The sequence below is a fragment of the Chenopodium album genome, chromosome 6 (assembly GCF_948465745.1).
Source record: "Chenopodium album chromosome 6, dcCheAlbu1.1, whole genome shotgun sequence".
Classification (NCBI taxonomy): domain Eukaryota; kingdom Viridiplantae; phylum Streptophyta; class Magnoliopsida; order Caryophyllales; family Amaranthaceae; genus Chenopodium; species Chenopodium album.
The window spans coordinates 14,169,945-14,187,516 of NC_137839.1; positions in this window are offsets into that span (position 1 = coordinate 14,169,945).

Sequence of the window (17,572 nt, forward strand, 5' to 3'; positions counted from 1 at the left end):
CGGTGTTCCGCAAAAAGTTGTGCAAGTAAACATGCATTGCTAAGAAAAGAATGAGCACAAGGATTATATACAGAAGAAAAACAATGTGTCATACCATATAGTAATTGTAAAAACTGCATATATTTTTCACAATTAGCCCAATCATCTTCAAGTAAAGCATTTTGTGGATATTTCATATTATAAAAAAGTGTTAAATGAACCTTGTACTCGATTGCCCGACTCAACATTTCATAGGTGGAGTTCCACCTAGTTGGACAATCCGGTGCTATTTTTATGGTTTTAATCCGTTGTTGCCTGCAAAAACCTTTCCATTCTTGATATCTCATGTTAGAGCTATTAATAGTGCAAATAGCACTCCGTATTTTGTGATAAAATGGACCAATTGCTTGTGTTCCATCCTTCACACACAAGTTAAGAACATGACAAATGCATCTAACATGAAGTGCTTCTCCATCTAATACTAAATCGGTTAATTGGGGTTTAACCAAATTCGCACTATATGTCATAGAAGTTGCGTTATCGAAAGTCATAGACATGATTTTATCCCTAAGACTATATGCATCAATAGCTTCCATTAAATGATGTGAAATGTTAAGACCGGTATGAGGGTATTCAAGCATTTTGAAATGAATGATGCGTTTTTGTAACATCCACTCATTATCTAACCAATGACAAGTAACACATAAATAGTGAAGTCCGTACCCACCATCCCATGCATCGGCGGTTAAAGAAACTCTACAAGGAAGATTAGCTAATTCATTTACTAATTTCAATTTGTACTCTAGATAAGTCTTCATGGCAGCAGATCGAACGGTTTTTCGGGACATTTTTTTGTGTTTTGGTTGTAGTGCTCGGTTAATATAGTTGTTGAAGGCATCATTTTCGGCGAAAAGAAAAGGTTGTTCTGCATGTACAAGCATTCTCCCAAGTTCATCCCTATCTCTCTCGTAATTGTAAATGAAACCTTGTGGATGGAATTGAGAAATTTTAGGTTGGGTTGGATCACTAGATGGTCCACCACATTTTTTTGTATGCCTAGTAAGGTGTCCCGTCCCTCCCTTGGTATCGGCCGAGAAAATTTTACCACAAGTCCGACACTTGCATTTTTTTCCATCTTTACTTAATTGATAATGTACCCAACATCCACTCTTTCTTTTGGTTTGAGCAAAATCCTCTTCGGTACACCACTCTAATATGTTAGGATTATGGGTGGATGGTTCACTCGACCCGCAAGCTTGTGTTTGGCTACCTTGGGAAGGAGGAGGAGGAGGAAAAGGAAATTCATATTGTTGAAATTGGGTTTGTTGAAATTGGGTCCAAGGAGCCATATCATCCATTTGTTCTTGCCCTCCCGTGTTTTGGGGATGAAAGAAAGGGGTGGAAGTGTTTGGAAAGGGCATGTTAGGAGAGGGAAAGGGCATGTTAGGGGGGGGCATAGACATTGAAGTGTTTGGGTTTGGTGATTCCCTACGTGTTGACTTGGCTTTTCTAGAGGAGGAGGAAACGTTCGGGTTTGATGCCATGATTAATTAATAATAATAACACAACTAACAATAACAAAGTAACAATTAACAACAATGAGATCAATGAGAATTAATTAGTAAGTAGTTTTTATATAAATTAAATTTTCAAAAATAATTATAATAATAGTAGATTACTTGGATCAATGAGATCCCAGGTAGGAGAGGTTAGGAGCGACGTTGTCCAGAGCCCAAATCCCGCCTTAGACAGATTTCAACAATCCAAATAACCCACAATTAAAATAGAAAGTAGTTTTTATATAATTAAGTAGTTCCAATAATAATAATAATAATAATAATAATAATAATAATAATAATAATAATAATAATAATAATAATAATAATAGTAATAATGATAATAAATTAATAATAGTAACAATAACAATAACAATAACAATAACAAATTAAAATAAAGTTGAGTTAGATCTTACAATGACGCTTCAATGCTTTCCCAAATTTATAATTTCCCGAATTTTTAATTTCCCGAATGTAAATATAACAATTTTTTTTTTTTTTTTTTTTTTGGTAGTAGACTAGTACAAGTAATAATAGTAAAAATGTAAAATTTATAAGAGAGTAGGAATTTTTTTTTTCTTTTCACAAAAGAGAGGAAGATTGTATGTTTTTTAGGAATTTGAGAATTGAGAATTTGGGAGTAAGAAAATTAGAGAATAAGAGAGAAGAGATGAGTTGATGAATTGTGAAAATTTTGGAGGAAAATATGAGGTATTTATAGGGGATTTGGGTGGGAAATGGGGTGGAAAATATGGCCGTTTATAGCTGTTGGAAAACGGCCATAAACGGCCATATTCCAACGGCACGGGCCGTGCCGTGCCGTGCCGTGCCTGGCCGTGCCGGGCCGTGCCTGGCCGTGCCGGGCCGTGCCACGTGCCGTGCCGGCGGGTCGTGCCGGCGTGCCGGCCCACGTGCCGGCCACCGTGCCGCCCGCCGTGCCACGGGCCGTGCCCGTGCCGGTCCCAAAAAATTTGTTCACGGCACGGCCCACGGCACGCCGGCGTGCCGCCGTGCCGTGCCGTGCCGGCCACCGTGCCCGTGCCGGGCCGTGCCGGAGTCGTGCCGGGCCCGTGCCGCCCGCGTGCCGGCACGGCCCGTGCCCATCTTTAATTTCCGTAGAGGGAGATTTGGGGTGTTACAATTTCTGTGATGATTTAATTGGGTGATTTTGGGATTGTTTTATTTTTAATATGTATTCTGGAATGGAGTATGTGTGGCGTAAAATTGGATTTCTTGGTGTGTTGTTGTTGTTATTTTTTTATGATTAAGTTGGATTAATGATAATTATGTGTGGTAGAATTGGTTATGTGATTGATATATAATGGGCGCAAATTGCCTAATTTCTGTAGTACTCGATAATGGTGCTTTAATATGCAGTGTTGGTAATGTATTTATACCATCAGGCGTGTGGTTACGTTGTGTAGACATCCATTTGTGTCTCCCCAAAACCAAGCCCAATGATGAGTACCTTTCACGTCGAATCATAATCGAATGAAGTGAAAGTGTGGAAAGTCTAGTGTTGCGGATAGTTTTAATTCTTTTCTCTTCTCTCTGTTTTTGAAAACTTATTTTAAGAAAACAACCAATCCAGTTTGGTTGGTCCATGATATGGGTCCAATAGTAGTGTAGTCGGATGGGGCTTGCAAAGACCTTTCCAACGATATATTATAAGCCCAATTCCGATGAATATCGAGGAAGTTATGGCCAATTTACTAAACTGGGCCCGGTTTGAGCTTTATATACGGCCCAATGATCTAGAGGAGGGCCTAATATGATTTATCATTCCTAATGCAATTGGGAATGGTTTTAGTCTTCTAGATTCTTCTAGAAGGTTCTTTTCATTCCTAATTCAATTAGCATTGATAAATTGACTTTTGTTGACTTTTCAGAGTTTTAATCAAAATCAAATAGCATTTTCGAGGAAATACGGCAAACTTATCTGATTATCGAAAACGCGTTAAAATTAGGCTTGGCGCCTGGAACCAGGCCTGGCGCTAGTGTTGGTGCCTGGCGCCAGTTAGCCAGGGTTTGCGCCAGCTTTGTTTTTTGTGCGTCAGACTCTGTTTGGTTTATTTTATCTTTTTGGCTGATTTTCTCTATAAATAACGTATTAAAAACTCCGTTTTCATTCACCAATTCTCACGATCATTCATCTACAATCAGTTTTCTAATATTTCTCTCTCCTCAATTCTTTCTTCTAAACTTTGCTTTTACATACAAAATTCCGCATTCACAAGATCTAGAAACACCTAGCCATATTCGAAGTTGCCTTCGCCCTAGACGTGAAAGGTTTAATTTCTGAGGGTTTGGTCCCAAATCTCTCTTTCAATTATTTAATTTAATTGTTGTTTATTATTTTCCTTGAAGTTACTAACGTGTGTATTTTGTTATTAGAAAGAGGTACGAAGCATCAAAGTAAGTACTTTAATTGATTTATTGATATAATGATGTAGACATCATGTTTATATTGTTATGTCTAGGGTAACTTTAATATTAAATATGATTGTTACGATGCTTCCTATATTCTTCCTAATATTTATTCATGTTAGTATCATGTTAGGGTTAAAGACTTGATTTTTATTGCTTAGTGACATGCTAGGGTTTGTTATTAATCTTGTTAGTGTCATGCCTAGGATCTTGCTATTATTATTATGCTCTACGATTATTCTTAATTATATTTATGATTATTATAATTATTATTCATGATTATAATTATGTTGCTTGATATTTTATTGTTATTGCTTGATCACGCCTTTTATGCATGTTTAAAGAGAATTTGTACTTGTAATCATGCTTAATAAGATATTTAATAATCTTGTTTAGTGTTAATTTGATTATAATTCAAGTGATCGCCAATAATAGATTTATTTGTGCATTAATATTCAACCAACATAGATAAACATGTTTAGGGTTAATCCTATTGATTGCATGTTAATCAGAAAGCGCACATGAATACGATCTGAATAAAGTAGAGGCCTAATATTAGGGCAGGTTCAATCTCTTTTAGGTTGGATTTGTACCTTCATCCCCGAACCCTTATTTGGTTCTAGACCTTATGGAGTTGACGATCTCTTGGATCGTTGAGGGGTGTAACCTTCATCCTGTGAACGGTTTACAAGTTCCTAAAACTTGTTGGCGACTCTTTTGCTCTATCTTCTTCCCTTTTGGACGCCACCGTACTTTAGTGTATGATCACAGTGGGGTTCAAGCTAGTGGGATTAAAGCTTGAAATCTATTCCCTACACGTTGGTATTGGTTTGTAGTCATATATATGCAATATTATACCATCATGTTGTGGTTGTGTAGGCATATATTGAATTTTATGTGTTTCTAGTAGATAGGGGGTACCATATTTGTTTCGGGGTTTTTTGTCCCTCGGGAGAGTTACGACACTAAGACTGGATCCAACAAGGGGCGCCTGTACCTGCAAAGCAAACGGACCGCCGGATGGTCGGTGGTCCGCCTCCGAAGATTAAGTTAGTAAAGTATTCGGAGTAAAACGTGCGGAAATAGGGTTATCTGCTCAGATTCCAAGCTCGGGTAAGGTGCTGTCTGTTTCTTGAGAACGACAGTTCTGTAATAAATGTTGATAAGACGTGTTGTCTCGTGTTACGTAATTATCCTCCCATAAATGAGGGAATTGTCCCTATTTATATTGTCTTTTGGGGAAGTGTGCCCTCCCTAGGGTATGCTGACCTAGGGATTAGGGCACGCCGCAAAACGGCGCCTCAAGGTTTGGGCCCTTGAAGGCCGCCATTTCAGAGGTGATATCTGAGTGACACGTGTCACTGATCCTAAAAGGCCATTTGGGCGTCTCTTAGGTTGACACGTGTCGCCCTCCTAATGGTCCACTTTGGATCATCAAACATCCCATATCAAGGGGGAAATCTGTCTGCCACGTGTCACCTTCTTGGAAGGTCCGAGGTGGTGCTTCTTCAAGCGACACGTGGAAGACTCCGATTGGGCCACTTGGTCGGGTATAAAATACCCAAATCATTTGCCCCTCACAGGGGTCACGTGCTTCGCACATGATGTCTGTGACAGGTGTCGGCCTCTAATTAGCCGAATTATTACATTTTACTGTTAGGAGAATTTAGGGTTTTAACCCCAAGGTTTTCACCCCCCTATAAATAGAACGGTTTGACTTCCTCTTGGATTCACACTTGCGTGAATCTTCAAGGAAATCTTAAATCTTCTGACTTTCAAAGACTTTGACCTTCCAGAGCATCCGGCAGTCGGCCCCCTTAGTTCGCCTGCTTCAACAAGCGCCCAAGACCGACGACTCTCGTTACCTTCTCCTAAGGTAACCGCCTGATCTCTTTTTACTTATTTCTTTGCATTTTTCTTTATCAAAATGGTTTCCTAAACGCACCGGGGACGGCTGAATCTAGAACTAGGAGTGCCGAATGCTCGTTCGAGAACTTTGCTTTAAGTACATCTCCAAATCCGACAGTGTTTGTGCCTCTGCAGGACACGATGGCCAGAACAAAGCAAACAATAAGGAGATATAGGGTGGATGGTTCCTTTTACCATTCGGACAGTGAAACTGTCAATTCTGATGGCTCCATTAGGGTGCCTGTTTCTGAGATCTGTGGAGACCCGCCTAGCACCGTCAGCACTCCAAATAACTCATTTTTGGAGGAGTGCGACGAGGAATTTGAGAACCCCGGGGCGAGTGGATCGGTGCCGGATGAGCTGGGGGAGGACACTGCTGGCAACAGCCGACAGTCCCCTAGCTCCAAAGAGAAATCTGATGACTCTGCGTCATCATCTTCCAACTGCGTCCCCCTTAACTCAGAGGAGGCGTAGTCATACCTGAAAGCTGCCAGAGAGTCCCTCTCCGTTGAGAAGGGAGAGGGCTGGGCGAAGCCGTCTGCTTCCAGGTGGCATGAACGTGCGCCTTACTATTTGCACGTCCCAGAAGGCAGGCGGAAGATCATGACGGATGATCTTCCCAAATTTCTTTATGACCATATCATGGGACATGGCTTTCTTTTGTCCGTGCCGGATTCTATGGACACGGTCACCTGGCCTGAGATGGCTGTTTATGGCGACCAGTGCTTCGACTGCTATGAGGCAGCCATCCAGGCAGGACTTCGCTTTCCTCTCCATCCGGCCGTGGAGAGAATTTTGGACGGATACCAACTGGGTATCTAGCAACTAGCCCCTAATTCTTGGGTAAATATCTTGGGCTACGTTGCCGCTGCGAAATGCTGGAGGTGGATCCCAGCTTCGAGGCGTTTGCTCACATGCACTATATGAGCAGGACGCCCAATCCAAGTGGGATCGGCTAGTTTACTTTAACCATCCACACCCGGTACATGATGACGCTGGGGAAAGAGAACAAGTGGAAGGACTGGCGAACTAAGTTTTACATAGTCTCTTCCCTAGACGCCCAAAGGAACAGGCGGTACAACCGTTGGACTCAGTATCCTCGCCTCTTGGCTGGGAAAAAGGCTCTTTCGTCTGTTCCCAGGCGGGCCCAAGAGGAGATTTTTGACCGGGGCCTCTTTATTGTGGCCGTCCGGAAAAACAAAGAGACGGGGGTTAAGGAGGTCACCCCCAAAGCTATATTCCCCGATTCGAGTGGCTCTCAGATGGGACGTACTTGGCCGCCTGCGGACTTAGTACTGAGATGCCGAGAGGTAGATGGCCGCATGATATTATTACATTTTCTTGCTTTTGATTATTTGTTTCTTTGCTAACTCTTAGTTTCTTGTTGCAGATAAGGCAATGGCAAAGCTCCCTGCCCACAAGAGACCAGCCCTCTCAGCCGCCTTCTACCGCTCAAACCTAAAGCAGGCGGATGAGCAGCCTCTAGGCGACACTCCTAAGGTAACGAGCTTACAAAGTTTTAGCTTAAAGAGATGTGGAACATTTTCTGTTGCTGAGACTCACACTTAGAATTATTTTCAGAGTGCTTCATCAAAGCCTCTCCCCTCTTCTCAACCGGATGCTAAGCTGCGAAAGCAGTCGAATGGCGACGTTTCCTAGAGCCGGAGGAAACACGTCGCCACAAGCCTGTTAAGAAAGGGACAGGCGCCTCCTCCCCCACCAAGACTCCTTTAAAGCCGGACGCTCAACAACGAGTGTCGAAGAGTGGCAAACAGCCACTCACCACTGCTGGCGGCACAATAGGTGGCAGCGAAGCTGCCGGGGGAGAATGAGGTAAGCCACCCGACCATTCGAACATGCACTTCATAAAAGGTCATTCTATTCAGTCTTGACTTAGTTGTATTTGTTTTGAAAGATGCCCCAGCGAGGCCAAATGTCCTCCAAATGGCCAGACAGATGCTCAGGACGCTTGATCTTGAGGACAAGGCGGCCGTCAGGGGGGTCAACACCCTTGACCTGGACGGCATTCTGGCGCTTCTTTGCGAGGTACAATTTCCCTTAACTTGACTAATTTACATATTTTTGTCGAATGGTTACTAACAAGTTTCTTTGGTTTGGACGCATGCAGGCTATGCTGTGCGTGAGTGGTCTCAAAGGGCCCCATAATGAGAAGACCAGGGAGGTAAAGGCATCGAATGCTCGGGCCGCCTCTACTCTGGACAAAGCTCAGTTTGAGATTGCTCAAAATGAGATTCTAACACTTGATATGTTGTATTCCCAGGCGTCTGCCAACCTGCAAGTTCAGCAGAACTTGGACGCAGCCAAGCAGCGAGTGAAGGAGCTCCAGGACTAGGTCAAGGGCCTTAACGAGAAGCTAGACAACCTCAAGGAGGCGGAGTCCAAAGCGGCTAGCCTAGAGGCGACGGTCAAGAGACTTAGAGGGCGGCTGAGCAACCAAGAGAACCAACTCCGGACCAAGTATAGGTCCTTGACAGAGGAGGAGAAACAAGCCCTAGTCAAACAAATGATGGACGACAATGAGGTCATCATGCGTGCGGCCTGGGCGGCTGCTCAGCCGTCTGCCGATTATCAAACTTAGAAGGTCCAGTTTGATAAGACTAATGACGAGTTTAATGCCCGTCTCCTCAGAGAAGCTCAAGAGGCGGCCGAGAAGGAGGCGGCTGCCAAGAGTGCCTCTGAGAAGTCCAGCTCGTCTGGCGGCTCGTCGTCTGGGGACGAGGAGGAGGATGCGGAAGCCAAAGAGCAGGCGCCGGAGGACAAGGCGGATGCCGATGCTGAGAAGCTCCCCTGATCTTTAAGCTTTATGTTTGTTTTTTCTGCGGCCGAATGGCCATACATTTGATCTTCTGGCCTGTGTGCCGAGTATTTGAATGTTTCTTTTACCGACCGAGGGGTCGGGTTAGTTGACAATTTCTGGCTCTGCCAGTTAACATTTTTATTCTTAATTTCAATGAAGCATCCGGCTATATGGCCGGTTGTGTTTATATTTGCTTTATTAAAATTATTTTTTACATGTTTTTGGCTAAGTAATTATAACCTGTATACCATGCGAATATTCTTGCCCCTGGACAGATGTCGGTTGGTTTCGGTTAAATAGATTGATTGACTGACTAGGAAATTATTGATACTTAGAAGAGTATGCATGGTTTCTAAGTCAATCAATCATTATGGTGATTGCCCCAAACCAAGCGACAGACGACCATGTAGAGCAGCCGATCTCCTGATTTCATCCGGCCATAGGCTTCGTATGCTAAGTTTTTAGACTTAGCTTTTTAATTGAGAAAGAATTTTTCGCCTATCTTGCCCTAGAGCAAAACACAGGCGCATCCGGCATTATGCCTCGATAGCCTCTAATCATGAAACAGTGACCACTTTCCAATTTTACTAGAACAATTTGAAAAACTCTCGGCCTTTTAGATTTCACTTTCGATTTATTCAAACAACTGCGGACGCTTCCTTAGCATTCGGTAGGGCTGTTTGATGTATTAGTAGAGCAATGTGCCACCCAAATGGGAGATGCTTCTCCTCGACGAATTCGCCCGAATGGACGTCGTCGGTTATCTGACTCATGTTAGAGCAGACGGTCATACTCATGTTGGAGCAGACTGTGGCCGTCGGCCTCTGTCGTTTTATTAATATCCGTCCATTGGCCTCTTTAAAAATGGTAAATAGCCGTTAAGTGTTGGACTTAACTTAAAAATAAATTCGTAGGGTCGACTGCTTTGGTGCAGTCGGCTCCTTCAGACGAATTAGGGCATCTGTTGTTGGGACAGACGCTTTGCAAATAGGGTGGTCGTCTGCACATTGTACAGGCAATGCTAGCATAATTTACAAAAATTAGCAAAAAGAACAGTTTGGGAAATGAAGGCATATTCTCATTAATCAAAATTTTGAGACATTTACAAAAATTCTTAGAAGTAGTACTTTTTAAAGTTGTCTACATTCCAAGTTCTAGGCAGCCGCCTACCGTCTGGTTCTTCCAGTCGGTAGGTGCCGTCTCTTACTTCATCATAGATTTGGTAGGGGCCTTCCCAATTTGGGGTTAGCTTTCCCTGCTCATTCGCCCTACCGACTGCCTCCATTTTCCGTAGCACAAAGTCCCCCACTTTGAGAGGACGCTTGTATGCTCTTTTGTTGTAAGCCCTGAGTCATTCTCAGACGGTAAATCTCATGGCGCAAGGCAGCGTTGCCCCTGCGCTCTGGAAGTGAGTCCAATGCTAGCCGCATGGCCTCCCAGTTTGCATCTTCGTCATACAACATGATTCGAAGAGTCGGCTTATAGTGTTCGATGGGCAGGACAACTTCTGCACCATACACCATGAGAAATGGGGTTTCCCCAGTTGCCCCTTTGACGATTGTTCTGATGGCCCAAAGGACCTGTGGTAATTCATCAGCCCAAAGGCCACCAGCTCTCTCTATTTTCTTTTTGATCCCGTCTGAGATTAACTTGTTGAAGGCTTCGACCTGGCCGTTTTCTTGGGGACGGCCGACTGATGCAAAGAAACTTAAGACCCCCTGGTCTCCCAACCAAGTCTTGAGCTGAGGCGTCTCAAACTGAGGACCGTTTTCAAAAACCATAGACATAGGCACCCCGAAACAAGTGATAATATTCCTCCATATGAAGGAAATGACATCTTTAGTCTTGATGTTTTTGACCGCCTCTGCCTCTACCCACTTGGTAAAGTAATCCACAGCTACCAATATATAGCGCTTGCCACTTGGGGCGGCTGTGTAAGGCCCAAGTATGTCCATGCCCCATTTAGCAAAGGTTATTGGGCTGTGGATGGCCGTCAGGTCTGTGGGCGGACGATGGATGAGCTTGCCAAACCTTTGACACTTGTCACATTTTTTTACCATTTCCATGGCATCCGACTCCAGAGTCGGCCAGAAATAGAGCCGCCTGGCCTTGGCAGCTAAGGACCTGCCGCCTATATGGGAGGCGCAGAAACCCGTATGCAAATCTTCGAGGACTTCTTTACCCTCCTCTGGGGTAACACACTTCAACAGAGGTTTCAAAAAACCAGTCTTGAAGAGTTCTCCTTGTCTCAGCTCGAATTTTGCCGCTCTCTTCTTCAGAACAGCCGCCTCCTGGGGTGAATCAGGGAGCGTGCCGTCTGCAAGATAAGCCCGGATGCTGTCCATCCAGGTTGAGTTTTGGTCGTGAATTCCAATGGGGTCTTCATTAGATATACTTCTCTTTTCCATGATCTCCCAGAAAACTGACCGAGGCGTATCACAGGAGGCGGATGATGCCAGTTTGGACAGGGCATCCGCCTTATTGTTTGAAGACTTGGGCACTTGACTTAGATGAAACTCCTCAAGTGTCCCGACTTCATTTTTGACCGCCGGAAAATATTTGATCATGGCCGGATGAGTGGTCTCGTACGTTCCACTGAATTGGAGTACGAATAATTGTGAATCAGAGCAGGCGTCAATTTTCTTTGCCCCTGCCGCCTTGCAATACCGGATGCCGGCTAGCAGGGCTTCATATTCGGCCTCATTGTTAGAGACCTGGAACTTGAACCGTAGAGCATATTCGTACTTATCTCCCTCAGGAGATTGACAGACAAATAATCCCTGCACCACAGCCGTTCGTAGTGGAGCTCCTGTCCACATACACTTTCCAAACCTTGCAAGTATTGTCCGCGGCAACCGACCTTGTCATATCAACAATAAAGTCGGCAAATGCTTGCCCCCTTATTGCCTTTCTTGGTTTGTAAGTGATTTCCAATCCTTTCATTTCAATCGCCCATTTGAGCATTTGTGTAGAAGACTCCAAGGTTGTAAGTGGCTGCTTGATCGGTTGGTCAGTATAGACTACTACCGCATGCGCCAAGAAGTAAGGTTTTAGCTTCTTGATGGCCATGTAAAGAGCAAGGCCAAAATTTTCAACCATGGGGTACCAAAGCTCTGCGTTCCTAAGAACATGGCTAATGAAATAGACTGGGAGCTGGATGCCGTCTCTTTCATCTAAGAGAACGACACTGAGAGCATGGTCGGAGACGGCCAGATACATGAAGAGCTTCTCTTTGGGCAAAGGGCTAACAAGCCTCGGCAAAGAGTGCAGATGAGTTTTTAACTTTTGAAAGGCCGCCTCTGCATCATCCCCCCATTTAAAGTTGGTTTTGTTCTTGATTGCCTGGAAGAAGTAGAGACACTTGTCACCTGACCGACTGAGGAATCTCCCTAAAGCCGCCAGACAACCTGTTAGCTTTTGCACTTCCTTCATAGTACGTGGCGACTGCATGTCAATTACCGCCTGTATTTTTTCGGGTTTGGCCTCTATTCCCCTTTGGCCAATCAAGAATCCGAGAAACTTCCCAGACTCAACACCAAAGACACACTTTTTTGGGTTCAGCATGACCTTATGCCGCCTGAGTGTGGCGAATGTTTCTCGGAGATCAGCAAGATGATCCCCCTGTTGTTTGGATTTGAATATCATGTCATCAATGTATGCCTCTACATTCCTTCCAATTTGATTAATGAAGACCGTATTAATCATTCGCTGGAAAGTAGCAGGCGTATTCTTCAAACCAAACGACATCACCTTATAACAAAACAACCCTGATCAGTGACGAATGCCGTCTTTTCTTGATCTTTTTTTCCACAGGGGGATCTGGTGGAAACCTGAATAGGCGTCCATAAAACTCATCAGGGCATGTCCGGCTGTTGAATCGACCAGACTGTAGATCTTAGGAAGTGGATAGCTATCCTTTGGACATGCCTTGTTGAGGTATGTGTATTCAACACACATGCGACAAGTTTCATTCGGTTTTCTTACTAACACAACGTTAGCTACCCACTCAGGGAAATTGCATGGACGAATGAACTTGGCGTCCAGCAGCTTTTTTACTTCGGCGGCCGCCTGACTTCTTTCCTCGCCGTGGTTTCTCTTCTTTTACCGAATGGGCTTCTTTTTGGGATCCACGACGAGTTTGTGGACAGCGAGATCCGGGATGATGCCTGACATCTCTTCCACTTAAAAGGCAAAAATATCTTTGAATTCTCTCAGCAGCTGGTGCAGGCTCTCACCCAGCTTAGCAAATGCAACTGTCCTCACCTTAACCATCTGCTCTGGCCGACTGTCGTCCAGATTTATATCAATGTGTTTGCCAGCAGGCTAGGGACGAAGATCATCTGATCGTTCCCCAGTTAGTGATTGCTATTGCTTTTCTTTTTTGACCACCACCAGCTGATCAGTCTTTCTTTTCTTACCGGCTGGTAGGGCCGAATGTTCTTCCTTGACATCATCAAGGTCGATTGTCTGTTTGCCTCTACCGGCTGCTGCGGCCGCGGGCTTGACGTCCGAGAGATAACACTCTCGAGCCGTCTTATGGTCCCCGTTGAGGGAACCGACTGTTCCATCATCCTTCTCATACTTGATCAGCATGAGAGCAGGAATGAAGACGGCCTTGCATTCGTTTAGAGTGGGTCGGCCAAAGATGAGGTTGTAGGCTGTGAGCTCTTCAACCACTAGGAAACGAATGGTCATGTGTCGACCGTCTCCCTTATTCCCCAGGCGAACGGGCAAATTAATTCGTCCGACTGGGTGCACAAGTCCTCCCCCAAACCCAACAAGGGTGTGAAAGACCTCCATCATGCTATCCGGTTTGTACTAGAGATTGGATAAGCATTTGAGGCTGATGAGGTCAGAGGAGCTGTCTGTGTCAATTAAAATTCGACCAACTAGTTGGTTGGCCACTTTGCATTCAGTGACCGCAGGGTCATCATGCGGCCAACGAACTTTGCCTTTGTCCTGCTCGGTGATGATGACTTTTGGGAAGGCAAATGTGCTTACCGCCTCTCCCTCTTCAACAGAATTGACCATCTTTCTTAGATGGTCCTAAGTGCCCCGAATGGTCGAGCCACCCCCGGCGAATCCACCTGCTATTGTATATACCGGATCTTCATCTGTTTCGGCACTAATAGCAGGTTGGGGAGTATTCTTCTTGGACTGCCCCTAATTTGCCTTGGAAGTCACTTTGGACTTCACATAGGACTTCAGCTGTCCCTTGTCGGCCAGACGGTCAAGCTCCCGCTTAAGACTGAAGCAGTCGTTCGTGTCATGGCCGACATCCTCATGGAAGTGGCAGTGTTTGCTATTGTTCCGATTTTCAGCGGAACCTTTCATAGGAGTCGGCTTCTCAAGAGTCAGCCGATCCTTGATCTCCAAGAGGATGAAGCAGCAGTCCTTGTGGAACTCGTACCTTGGAACGTACGGCTTCCACTCTTTTTTCTTCTTCTGGGCCGGTTGATCAGAGTTATCAACGGCCCAGATTTTTTTTTCTTTTTGCTCTCTTTTGGCTTAGGAGCCGGTTGAGCAGGCCGACTCTCCTTCTGTCGGTCGGACTTCTTTGAGTCTGACTGCTTGTTGGAGGAGCAAAGTTCGGTCGCCTGTATATAGGCTTCCGCCTCTCGTAGTGCTCCCTACAGAGTGAAAATTTGTTTGGGGAAGAGTTCGTACTTGAAAGTAGACACGTCCTTCAGACCCTTGAAGAAGTTTGTGTAGGCGACCTCATTAGACAACCCATGAATCTGGATTCGCACCAGATTGAACCGCCTGACATAGGAATGCATGCCTTCTCTATCTCCCTGTTGTACATTGCCCAAATCGAGGCTTGTCTTTTTGGCAGGGATGTTCATAGAGAAGTTTAAAGCAAACAAGAACAAAAGCATCTTGAAGCTATTAATGCAACCAGCCGGCAAATTGCTGAACCACTGTTGGGCTATGCCCTTCAGGGTGGCTGGAAAACAGCGACACCATGCGGCATCATCTAACCCTTGTAAATACATGAGGTGGGTGTATGCTAGCAGGTGGTCTTCAGGGTTGGAGGTCCCATCATAGGTTCCAACCAACACATTTTTAACCTTGGCCGGCTGTTCGGCTTCGGTTATTTCCCTGGAGAAAGCAAAGGGTTGATCTCCAAGGTGTTGCAGCCTAAGCTGCCAATCCATCGGCTGGTAGCCGTATGCCGCCTGGCCTCTAAAGAAGGCAGGCTGAATGTCAGGTAAAGCAGGCGACTAATATAATGGCGGAGCCATGTACTGGGCCGACTGTATTACACGAGGGCCAGACTGAACTCGAGGGCTGCTTGCTAGGGTCTCATATACAGATTGGGAATACCTCACAGAGGTATTTTGAAAGCTATCATGGTAGGTCAACGTAGAAGCTGACTCTACTAGATGGGTTTTCTTCCGCTCGATGTAATGTCGAGCATCGGAGAATGTTTTCTTGCTACCATCCGACTCTACGTTCCGAATGACTTTTCTTGTACCCGTTTCTAGGAAACGGAGTCTAGAGAGGTCAAATTGGGGCCGAGCCTTCTCCTTGGGGGCAGGATGAGGAGTCGGCTGGCGGTCCCTGACCGACTTTTGTTTACCAGGCTGGGCTAACTTCTTGGCCAACTGCTCCTTTCTAGGAGTAGGCGACTTCTTGGTGGCAAGTTGTTTGATTTCACCCGAGACTTCTCAGGAGTTTCATGAGTTCATCTCGGGTGACTGGGGTTGATCCTGCCGCCTGGGAAGGATCACCCGGCCGCCCTGGGGCTTTTTTTGGCTGTCCAGCAGCCTTGCTTGGCCCCGCCTGATCATGGTGACACTCCCGCTTTTCTTTACTGCGGATGCGTCTAGAGATGAGGGACCCGTTAGGATCCACATAGGTTTCGACATCAGCGTCGTCCCCTGAGTCATGGTCTGTCTGGACCATTATGTCTTCCGGAGGCCGATTGGTCTCAGGATTCGGTACAGGTTCCTGTGAAGCCATCTTAGAGGTACTCTACCCACAGATAGCGCCAAATGTTTCGGGGTTTTTTGTCCCTCGGGAGAGTTACGACACTAAGACTGGATCCAGCAAGGGGCGCCTGTACCTGCAAAGCAAACGGACCGCCAGATGGTCGATGGTCCACCTCCGAAGATTAAGTTAGTAAAGTATTCGGAGTAAAACGTGCGGAAATAGGGTTATCTGCTCGGATTCCAAGCTCGGGTAAGGTGTTGTCTGTTTCCTGAGAACGACAGTTCTGTAATAAATGTTGATGTGACGTGTTGTCTCGTGTTACGTAATTGTCCTCCCATAAATGTGGGAATTGTCCCTATTTATAGGGTCTTTTGGGGAAGTGTGACCTCCCTAGGGTTTGCTGATCTAGGGATTAGGGCACGCCGCAAAACGACGCCTCAAGGTTGGGGCCCTTAAAGGCCGCCATTTCAGAGGTGATATCTGAGTGACACGTGTCACTGATTCTAAAAGGCCATTTGGGCGTCTCTTAGGGTGACACGTGTCGCCCTCCTAATGGTCCACTTTGGATCATCAAACATCCCATATCAAGGGGGAAATCTGCCTGCCACGTGTCACCTTCTTGGAAGGTCCGAGGTGGCGCTTCTTCAAGCGACACGTGGCAGACTCCGATTGGGCCACTTGGTCGGGTATAAAATACCCAAATCAATATTGATCTTGTAAATTCTGGCATGTTGTTTCTTTTTGTGAAACACGATTGATGTGCACATGGTGTTTTATTATAGATATGTGTGTGTGTGGGTTGGGGGGAGGTGTTGTTGTGTTGCAATGGGGTATTTCAACTCTTGTATTTAATGAAGTGTATTTTGCCTATTTTGTTAGTCATGGTGTCGGAGAGGGAGAGGTATGCTGACTCCTCCATTACCGACTCCTCCATAAGCTGCAGACGTAATTGGGGGGTGAGTGTAATGAAGTTGTGTTGTATTAGATAGTATTAGATTGACCTGTGAATTAGCTCAATTTGCTGGTACTTGTGTCTAATTTATTGCCCTTATGATTTTGAATTTGCAAGGTAGCTTGAAAAAAAATCATGAAAAAGGTACCTGTGGCTTCTTTTGGAAAACAAACGGATTAGAGAAAATTGAAAGCTGTAGTCGAGGATGAAGTAGTTGATGATGTAGAGGAAGACCTTAAGGATATAAATGAGGTCAGTGATGGAAGTTTTGAAGATGATGATTATGAAGAAGAGGTCGAAGAAGATGATTCAGAAGATGAGTAAGAAGGTGGTGAGTACGTGGATGAGGTGGATTACCTGCAACATACTCGTAGCGGGCGTAAGCGGAAAGTGGTTGAGCAAGAAAATACTCGGACCACTACTACTACTACTCGCAGCAGACCTGTTCAGCGAACAGAAGAAGAGGATCTTTAGAAGGGTGAAGCTTCGGCAGCAGCAAAGACGCAATTTGTAGAGAGGCTGCAGGCAGTGGATAGGCACTAGTAGAAAAATACAAATAGGAAACCCCCTAATGCCACCAGGTTCAGGCCAAACCGGTGGCAAAAACCAGCTTAAAAATGGGCGGGTTTTTCAACAAAGAGAAATGGCACCGGTTTCAGCTCAAACCGGTGCCGGTGCCTTTAAGAACCGGTTCGTTTAATTATTAAAAAAACAAGCCCCATTTAACTCCCCCCAACCCTAATTTTTCTCAGCCCTTTCTCTCTCCTCTCCTCCTCTTTCTCTCTCCTCTCCTCCTCTTTCCTTCTTGCTCACGGATCTCCATCATTTCTTTCTCTTTCTGGATCTCCTCCTCCTTTCTATCACTCGAAGACCACCAACAATTCGAAGACCACAACATGCAACACCGATTTTGATTTTTTTTTAATCGATTTCTTGGTTTTTTTTTTTTACCGTTTCAATTTTTTTCTGGGTTTTTCGATTTCAATTTTTTTTTCA